The 7858-nt window shown below is 41.0% G+C and overlaps 1 long non-coding RNA gene and 1 other non-coding gene across 2 annotated transcripts; one reads left to right on the top strand and one right to left on the bottom strand.

Moving 5' to 3' along the window:
- Positions 1-806: 806 nt before the first annotated feature.
- Positions 807-1014, bottom strand: LOC143562837 (small nucleolar RNA U3). Its single transcript, XR_013140562.1, has one exon. It is a non-coding gene; the product is annotated as a small nucleolar RNA U3 (small nucleolar RNA).
- A 1350-nt stretch (positions 1015-2364) lies between these two features.
- LOC143562819 (uncharacterized) lies at positions 2365-3897 on the top strand. Its single transcript, XR_013140557.1, has 3 exons — positions 2365-2426; positions 2590-2694; positions 3743-3897. It is a non-coding gene; the product is annotated as an uncharacterized LOC143562819 (long non-coding RNA).
- The last annotated feature ends 3961 nt before the right edge of the window (positions 3898-7858 follow it).

The raw sequence follows: 7858 nt of genomic DNA on the forward strand, positions 1-7858 counted from the left end.
TTGTTTTTTCAGGCTTACCCATTAATGTTTACGATTTGGTTCACTGCAAGTTTTATTTTGTTTAAATATGTTAGTTTTGCTTCTTTTATTAGGGATGTTAATTTGCTGTATTTTGGCGTTATTTTTCTAGGTCTTACTTACTTATATTTACAATTTGGTACCAACTATTTGAGGTTTCGTGATTGGCACGGTATCGGTATCAAGTTTCTAAGAAAACGGATCGGAAAATTCGTGATCGGTACCTGTATAGAAGAGCCCATTTAAGCGCCAGCCAGGTAACGAGCGCCAAATGATGAAAATGACTGCAAGCCAATCAAATGTTACCATGTGAAGGGTGAGGGCGTTGTTGCTTGTCACTAGAACACAATCTTATCAATTAATAGAGATAAATGCGGGTAATGAGATGTAAGAGATTTTTTTAGAAAGTAATATATAAATTTAGAAAAATGTGATATCGTTGGTCCATGACCATAGAATAGAAAATTTGGGTTAGGCATAATCTTCACAAGAAGACAATCATTGAGGTATACGCGCAAAAATGAAAACGAAAACATCATTTTAGCTGCATCAATGAGCCCATGATGATCCATGACCATAGAATAGAAAATTTGGGTTAGGCATAATCTTCACGAGAAGACAATCATTGAGGTATACGCGCAAAAATGAAAACGAAAACATCATTTTAGCTGCATCAATGAGCCCATGATGATCCATGACCATAGAATAGAAAATTTGGTTTAGGCATAATCTTCACGAGAAGACAATCATTGAGGTATACGCGCAAAAATGAAAACGAAAAAAATTTTAGTCTGTCAGACAACCATGAAGCCATGCCAAGACCCATAAGGTGGGCTGGCAACGATCCTCTACTGATCCAAGTAGAGGATCATTAGAGGAAAACATCATTTGCTCCATGGTCTCGGTTCATCAACCGAACAAGAGTTTCTGTCTTCTTAGAAATCAAGAATACAAAAATACGAGCCTATAGAACAGATCCTGTTCAAGTAAGGTCGTGACTGATGGTCTTCTACCTTGTTTATAAAAGGGCTTCTATTTGTGTTAGCAGCCGATGTGGGACAAAACCAAAAAGTCAAGACGATCACAAACATCTAGAAGATTTAAATACGAAGTTGTTTGTTTATCATTTTTGTATCATTATTCTGTCTTGATAAACCGTCACTACAAATATTGGAATTTTAAGTTACACAAAACATGTCTTAAATATATGAAAGTATATTAATCAACTAGATCAACTCACACAAATAGCTTCAACCAAATTCAAACCAACTTAGGATGACCCAACTTGTAGAAAATTTTTACTTTTTATGAAAAGACTTGTTTGGTTAGTTAAAAAGTAGCGTTTACATCGATATAGAAGACAAACGAACAACACATCTAAATGCTACTAGATCCTATTTATTTGAAGTTTTATAAAATAAATGTTAACATAATACCATTAATTCTTAAATAATCTTATTAACAAAGATATCCTACATACCGTTAGATCAAAACATGTTATCAAGAAAATTTATCAACTTATATATAAAAAAAATAATATGTATTTTTTGTAGATAACATGTATTTTAAGAAGTTTTATATGTCCTGTCACCCTCAAACAATCATCTTAGAAGAATATTTCAAAAGTCTAAATAGTAAATGCAAAATGCTATGAATGTTCAACTTTGACCAGAATGTATGATCATAAGTTCATAACTTGAAGTTTCTTGTTCTCTTCTTAATTTCCACTTTCCAGGACATACATCCCTTTCTCCATCCATATATATATAAAGAAAAATCAAATTGTAATTTAAAGATAATTAAGCTTTTAGAACAACCATACCATGATTTCATCTTTACAAAATAGATACCACTATGGTGACAAGTTGAGAGAACTTTTCACATCCATACTTTCTCATGTGTTCTTCCACCTAGTCCTTCTAATCTTCATCTTCCACTTTGGTATAGGTCAGTATTCGTAATCGTGACGGTTTTTGCCGTCACAATATGTATTAGTGATTACCTTAGTTTTTACTCTTATAAATGTTGATATAATCTGTTGTGGGTACAGTTGGGGGCACCATTGGAGCAATAGGAGGAGCTTTGATTGGGTCCAAGAACAAATTGAACTTCTTACGGGACGTGATTAAGGGTGCGGCGTCAGGGGTAATTTTGTCACATAAAATCATTAAGGTTACCTTTGATCATTTCATGCATCCTGATCTTGATGATGAACATGCTTGCTTCCTTCATTTGGTAACTAAATTATGCATGTATTAATTTTATTTTCTTTATATGCATTTTTAATACATTTTTATGTACAATCACACAAAATTTAATAAAGACTCTAATGGAAATAAATGTTATTAGCAGGTGATTTGGAGTCAAAACTTCTACGAGACCATGATCATATATTTCTAATTACCAAGGTGATTATTTAAAGACCAGTTGTTGTCCAAAAATATATACATTTAAAGATCATACTGAATTAAAACATTAAATGAATAAATATATCTTAATTAAGACATTTGATTGTGCATTTAAGCACACATTCCATAATTGACCATTGAAAGTTTAATTTGGTGTGACCAGGTTTCAAGTTGTGAAAAACTTGTTAAGCTTGCAAAGATTGAAATTTCAAACCAAGACATCCTTGATTCTTCTGGAAACGCAACTTGTTGCTCAATTTACCTTCAGGTACGTTGCGTGTCTTATACAAATGTATTAATGTAGTGGTATTAATGAGTCGAGGACGAACAAGTTTGGTTCGTAAGTAGTTTTTCAAGCTATGACTTGACTTGATTCGTTTATTATTTATTAACTAATTAATTATTTTATTAATACACATTTACAAAATATATTTTTATTTAATATACAAACAATATAATAATATAAATGATGAACTTATTTGGACTTGCGAGTCTAGTCATGCTAACCATATGAATTTGGGGCTTGAACTCATCTATTATGTCATAAGCACGCTCCAATACATATTTGACCTTGTTTAAGTGATTCAAACTTTTAGCAATCCCATCTTAACTAGTTCAGGGTGGTTGTACTTGTCTATAGGGGTGCAAACGAGCCGAGCTACTCGAGATCGGCTCGTTAAAAAGCTCGAGCGAGCCGAGCTTAATCGAGCCCGAGCCCGAGCTCAACCCTAAAAGTAAGTTCGTTTAATAAATGAGCCCGAGCCCGAGCTTCACTTATTGAGCTCGAGCCAGCTCGCGAGCCTAAACGAGCCTGCCATTTATATAATTTTTTAAAATATATATTTAATAATTATTAATATATATATATATCATTATCATGTTATAAAAATAAATAAAAATAAGTAAATAATATATATTATTTTATACAAAAAATTATAATAGAAAAAATATATATAAATAATTATATTATTTAATAAGTAACTTATAAAAGGTAAACGATCCGAGCCCGAGTCGAGCTCGAGTTTGAAAAATCTACTCACGAACCGAGCTTGAGCTTTGGAAATAGAGCTCGAAACGGGCCGAGCTCGAGCTCTATATAAGTTAAACGAGCTGAGCTCGAGCCTGGTCGAGCTCGGGCTCGGCTCGGCTCGGCTCGTTTGCACCCCACTTGTCTACACTCTTAGATAAATTAATAAAAGTGGTATTTGTTACATACAAAAAAATGGTACTAGCATTTCATGTGTGGCTAAAAAATTGTAAGAAAGAGTATTTTTAAATATTTCTACAACCCGTTTTTTATCAGATATTTGTAACAGGATTTTGAGGTTGGCAACTCAGCTGGAATATATCCAAAGTGTGAGCACAAGTTTCATCCTGAATGCATATCCCAGTGGCTTCTTACCCACAATTCATGTCCCGTATGCAGAACAACCATATGACAAGTTAACACAAACAAAATTCAATTAATTCATTTTATATATACCCAGGGGCGAAGTATAATGATGGCTAGGGGTGGCCCCGCCCCCCCCCCCCTTTTTTCGCGCGTTGGTGTAACTTTAGCCGTTTTTTGTCCGAAATATTTTATGCGTAGTGTAAATTTGCCTGTTTTCGACCAAAAATTTAAGTCCGCCCCCCCTCGATTATGAAATTTTTTATACATTTTGAGTTCGGCCTCCCCGGCGTTCACGTCCAAGCTTCGCCGCTGTATATACCTTTTTTTTGTTGATACATGCATGTAATTGTTTGATTAATTTTTGTTAAACATATATGGTTCATGCACGTTACAAAATGGCACGTGCGCCATGTGGTTTGTCGTTAAGAGTATTTGACGTCTTGTGAAAAAAAATATGTGTATATATGGATGTTTCGTGACGGAATGGTGATATTGATATTGATATATGATAATGATAAGGTTTATTTTGTTTAATGGAAAATGCGAATGGTTTTTAAGTATATAGTAATTATCCAAACTGGTTCCGCAGGACCCACCATGCTCAGAGACCAACTAGTTCCGCAGGACCCACCATGCTCAGAGAGATGGAGACCTTACACGCAGTAAGCCAGCTGTTCCCGCAGGAAAGCCTCCCTTGGTACAGTACCCTGCCTGTTCCCGCAGCTATGGGTACAAGCCAAGAAGGAAGGCTACCCGCACTAACAGTAAGGCTACACGCGTAAGGCACTAACTCATACTTCAGCAATGTCACCTGAAGAAAGAATGAGCAAGGCGAGAATGTTCCCGCCTAAAAGAGCCAGTCCGTACGCTTCTGGAAGATCTTTTGTACTATACCTGCCAAGGTATGGACAAAATAGACAAGATCTGACCAAAGCAGCCCATGAACCAATCACAGGGTGACAGCTCACCGACAATAGTACGAGGAGGAGCATGCTCCAGTACAAAATGTCACTGTCAGCCGCTGCCTACCCACCAACCCCCATCGTGGCACGTACATAGCCCGTAGTTGGTGGAAAAGGAATAGTATACAGCAGGCCATGTCACTATCAGCCGCTGCCTACCCACCAACTCCCATTATGGCACGTACATAGCCTGTAGTTGGTGGAAAAGGAATATTATACAGCTGGCCGTACCTGCTTGGAAACCTACCTTCGGCTATAAATACTCCAACACCTTGGAACGGTATCATCATCTTATCTTCTCTAGCTATTTCTCTTAATATACACTTATATTCAGAGCAATCTAGTCTGATTCTCACGCCGGAGGGTGGTCACAAGGAGGAACCCCCCCCCCCCTTCTCAGTGACGAGCTCACGGTGTTTGTTTTGCAGGTCATCAGAAGAATAACCATCTTTACCGGACCTAACCCTCGTGGGAAACATCTACTCCTAAGATTATCCGTAATCTGCCGGAGTCACTTAGTGTTTCTTCATTGGCGTCATCCGTGCATAAAAGCTAGAACTAATTCTCTTTTTCCAAAACCTCTGGAAAGATGGTTAAGGTTACTCTGATGCCAAGGCCAACGAGTGACCAAGAAACTCCGGTAACCACAACCCCAGCTACTGGGGGGAACACCGGCGAGTACACAATTTTTACGAACACTACCCCGGTTACCCAAGCCAGGGCAAGTGCAGTAAACAATCCGCCCCTGGGATTCATTGATACCCAGTTGGAGAAACAACAGACGAGGCTCCCCCGCCAAACACTTGATCAAGTTAAAGCTTGGGCGGAAGCACGTCAAAAAGAATTCCAATCTGAGTTGGATGAACGTTTACGTTCACTCCAACAGTCTAATGACGAATTCGGAAGCACTCGACAACAGCTCAACATGAGCAATGATTGCGAGTATTCGGATGATGAGTGGGAAGAATCTGACAGTGACGCAAACCCTCGTCATAAGACGAAAGGGAAGCGTAAGGAAGCAGACTTCCAACCGAGAAGGAATTTTGAAGAAACCTTCAAACCAAGGAACGCGGGGGGAAACCCACGTGACTTCTCCAAAACTTTCAGCCGACTGTTGCAAATGCGGGAACGTCCAAGTTTGCAAGGGACATTGTGGAAGCAATCGCCCCGAAGAGTGCCAAACAGATGTCCAACATCGGCACTTATGATGGCATATCCGACCCAGACGATCACTTGAACAGATTCATAGCGGGGACAACCGTCAGCAACTGGACGGAACCCACGTGGTGTTATATGTTCCAGATGACGCTGGTCGAAGCGGCCAGGGCATGGTTTGATCGTCTACCGGTCCACCATATCTATGATTGGGCGGACTTCCAGCACAAGTTCAGCCAGCACTTCAGTCAACAGAGAAAATATACTGAAGAGCAATGGACGATCCTCAACTGCGTTAGAGAGGAGGATGAATCTTTGCTAGAATTCATCACTCGCTTTAACTCAAAGAAGCTGAGTCTGGGCACCATAAGAAAAGAACTTGTTCGCGCCGCTTTCATCCAAGGCGCCGAATACCCAGAGCTTATCCGCACGTTGACGGGTAAAGACGGCATGCCATCCACATGGGATGCCATCATGACGGCAGCCAAGCGCTTTGCCGAAACGGAGAAGCAACTGGGTAGGAATCTTCCCCAGAGTACAAACCTCTACACGCAGAGGACCAGAGAAAACAACATCCGGACCGCCCGGCAAAACAAAAAGAGGAAGCTAGGTATTTGGCAGTCAAGGGTAAACTTTGACACCTCATTCAGCTCTCGCCCTCTATTAGGCGGAAGGGATAACACGCACCCATCAAACCGAAACCCCCGATGGACGCCACTCACCAAAAGCGTCAAGGAGATATTTGCCACCGAGAAACTCCCATGGCCAAAAGCTCCAATGATCCGGCAGCGCCATAACGCGGATCAGAGCAAATCCTGTGACTTCCACGGGACAAAGGGCCACACCACCGAGGAGTGTACATCTTTGAAGGATGTTGTCGAAACATTCGTCAAAGATGGAAAACTTACACACCTTGTGGCATCAATCAATAATGGAGGGAGGAATGATAATCGGTACAAGGGCAACGGACGAAAGCCCGTTGACATCAGCATCCACATGGTTCATGGTAACGTCAGAGGAAGAAAACGACAAACGACAGAACCATGTGCGTGTGAAGTGCGCTTCCCGCGAGTGCCAGGAGGGCCCAACAAAGAAGGCCCTATAGTCATCAAAAGCCAGCTGGGGCACTACATCACTTCCCGCACTCTTGCTGATAATGGAGCCTCGTCAACGGTCATGTACAGGCAGTTCTTCGACAAGCTAGACGATGAAGACAAAGAACGCCTGGAAACGGTCTACGCCTCGATGGAAGGGTTCGATGGCAGCACAAACACCCCCTGGGTATCCTATCTTTCCCCGTCACTCTCACGGACGGGAAACACTCCCGAACAGAAGACGTGGACTTCGTCGTAATGAGGAAGCCACACCACACATACGACATTCTCTTCGGGAGAGACGGGATGGCAAGATTCAATGCCGTGGTGTCTTCAGTCCACGGCATGATGGGGTGGCCAACAGCTGAGGGTGTAGCGATGATCACCGGTATTCCCCAGGTATGCATCGCATCTGTCTCATCTAAACCCAAACCAAAGATGGCTAAACCAACCATCACCGAACCAGAAGAATGGGCCTTCAATGGCAAATATCCTGACCAGGCTGTTACCATCGGCCCAACAATCACCGATCCCACACGCACCTTACTCAAACGCTTACTGCAGAAAAACGATGACATCTTCGCGTGGACACCAGCTGATATGACTGGTGTACCTCGAAGTAAGGCAGAGCATAAGCTCAAGTGTGACCCGGCTTTTACGCCAGTCATACAAAAGCGTAGAGTAATGGGGGCGGAACAGGCTAACGCGTGTAGAACTCAAGTCCAGGAACTCCTTGACGCGGGCATCGTACGCGTTAGCATATATCAAACATGGGTTGCAAATCCTGTCATGGTACCGAAATCTAACAAACAATGGCGCATGTGCATA

This window comes from Bidens hawaiensis, unplaced genomic scaffold, assembly GCF_021521415.1.
Source record: "Bidens hawaiensis isolate Kalapana, Puna unplaced genomic scaffold, B.hawaiensis_p1.1 tig00021177_1, whole genome shotgun sequence".
Classification (NCBI taxonomy): domain Eukaryota; kingdom Viridiplantae; phylum Streptophyta; class Magnoliopsida; order Asterales; family Asteraceae; genus Bidens; species Bidens hawaiensis.